Here is a 2,564-nt window from a genome sequence, read left to right as displayed (position 1 = left end):
AAGGTACAGATATTGCAGAGCACATTTTGAAAATCTAATAATAACATTTGTTAGATTCTAACTGTCAAAAGTGAATAATTGCAGAATTGTTCTCATATAAGAAATACGAATTGTAAGTCGTCAAATTATTCCTTTGCTTATTTGGAAACCCTGTTTCACGTGCACTGATTGTACAGTGTACATAGTATAGAATGTACAATACAAACTGTACACTTACAATGATCGTCTGGCAGTGTACAGGATCGTCTGACAGAATGAGGATCGGTGGGTTGTATTTTCTGGATGTATTATTAAGCTGATATCACTTAACTTTAGTATCTGATGCGAGTACTATACACTAAGCCTGTTATTAATCCAATTTAATGAATTTTAACAAGTCTTCAAAAGTTTACAGCTCTTCGTATTTACGCTTTCTGAAAAAAAAATTTTAAAATAAATTATGATGATAATTAATGATGAAATTATGAAAATAAAACAGAAATCCCCAAATCTTTGTTTTCAAAATGTGTGTACTGCAATTTAGGGTAAGAATATAAACAACAGTTTGTTTACGTTCAGCTCCTAGATATTGCAGTACAACTTTTATGTAAACAAAGCTATGAAGGTTCGTGTTGTACAGGGTGTCATGGGACTTCAGTGACGAATTGGATATCGTCTTTGTTATGAAATAGCATTGTAATACCTAATTTCAAAAGCCATAATATTATTAAGTCTGCTAGAGTTTATTTTATGAAAAGGGTAAAAGACTGAAAGATGTGTCTATAATGTCTACGCAAGATGAGCATTGAAAACGGACAAGTTTACTCTGTTTGTATACTGCAATTTTCTTGTTTTACAGTACAACCGTATGCAGTCAAAACATAAACAAACAAAATGTGAGCATAGCAGACGAAACTCTTACGGATTACACTTTCTCAGTAGGTATAACTATAAACTAAATCAAAGAATTATCTAAAAAGACGACATCGAATTCATCATTGAATTCCCATGTTTATTCGGAACTAATTAATAAGTTATAATTAGAACAATATATTAGAAATAATCACGTGAAAGGTTTGAGAATTCAATTAAACTTTAGCTAAATGTCTGCAGAGACATCTCCTAATGTTTTCTTAGAGATACCGTTCACTTATTTGGGTAATTTTTTGGTAAACTAAAAACTATGGCCAATAAAATAAATCGCATTTTATGTTTTTTAAGACTTAAGAACCCCCCCCCCAAAAAAAAAAAAAATGCTTTCTCAAAGAGTTTCCGATTTGGTCCTCTTGTTTGTCAGTTAGTAAAAGAAAGATCTGTTTTTCGCAAAGACTCCCTTTAACTATATCTATTTGATAAAAAGGGACTATACCTGATGAAGCTCATTGCTCGCTCAAACAGTTTTTTATCCTCGTTCATTGAGGAATATCCAAATCTTAAAAAAATAACATGATTTAAGTTTTGATAACATTTTTTTAATTTTATTAAAAAATATGAATTATATTTCTATTTTTTGTGATTTTTTTTAATGAATTACCAATCTCATTTTTGATTATTTTATTTTTATTATTCAATATTGAAATTTTTTTGTGAAAAAATTTGCTCATCCCTTTATCTATGCAACCCGATGCATGATGGTGTAAACCTTACACATATATTACAAACTATAGATTTATTTATCTAATATAATTCATACTGTGACATATCAAAGATTAAGGACATCAGAGACCGAATTTAAAGAATTTGAGCCGCGGCTTAAATCCGGCAAAACCCAGTTTAAATTAAGCGTCGGCTTAAATCTTGAAACATTTGATACAATTTTAAGTGGAACCAACCACATTTAAGCCGCGGCAGAGATTCTTTAAATTCGGCCTCGGGTTAAATTAAATTTTAACTTGAAAAAACTTAGATACATATATTATGCTTTTCTGTCTGTCTATGTGTCTGTGTATCCACAAAAAAGCCGAAATCGACTGAACTAACTTTTCTCTGGTAACCCATATGACCCCAAAGAATATTAATGGCGGCAAATTTGTCAAATTTAGCATGAACAAATTGTTGACATTTTTCATTTTTAAAAATCAGCCATTTTTTAAATCCTTGAACTTTTTGTTACTGATTGACGTCTTGAAAAATAACAGTTAAAACCTAACATTTTAATATAAAAAGGAGCGCAAAGTGCTCTAAAACTTGAATGAAACCTCATGGTCCTTACCTTCCGGAAATAAACCTTCTAGATTTGAATGGAAGAACAAGTTGGAAATTAAATATTTTATCTTTTCGTCTCAGCATGGGAACCCTTAGCTTCCACCTGTACGAATATGCCATTTTTTCTTCTGAAAATAATGTTTTATTATTTAATAATAATCCAAAAATAGATGCATGCGGTGTTGATATTATATTAGTATTATTCATTATCCATTAGCTCTGTCTATTATCTTTTTATATGAAACATATTGATTTATGTACTAATATGTCATATACCTTGTATATATCTATATATGTATACTTTACTTGTCTATCTGCCTATCTGTTTGTATCCATGCAATACATGACCCCATGAAAAGTTTATATAGACTGTCAAAATA

At 30.1% G+C, this 2,564-nt stretch overlaps 1 long non-coding RNA gene across 1 annotated transcript; it reads right to left on the bottom strand.

Moving 5' to 3' along the window:
- LOC111716198 (uncharacterized) lies at window positions 1-2,315 on the bottom strand. The gene is made up of 3 exons (XR_002768431.1): window positions 2,192-2,315; window positions 1,349-1,411; window positions 1-413 (listed from the first exon to the last, which is right to left on the bottom strand). It is a non-coding gene; the product is annotated as an uncharacterized LOC111716198 (long non-coding RNA).
- Window positions 2,316-2,564: the final 249 nt, after the last annotated feature.

The sequence above is a fragment of the Eurytemora carolleeae genome, unplaced genomic scaffold (genome assembly GCF_000591075.1).
Source record: "Eurytemora carolleeae unplaced genomic scaffold, Eaff_2.0 scaffold1125, whole genome shotgun sequence".
NCBI lineage: Eukaryota > Metazoa > Arthropoda > Copepoda > Calanoida > Temoridae > Eurytemora > Eurytemora carolleeae.
Note: the sequence above shows the minus strand (reverse complement) of the source record. Positions and strands in the feature narration are given on the sequence as shown.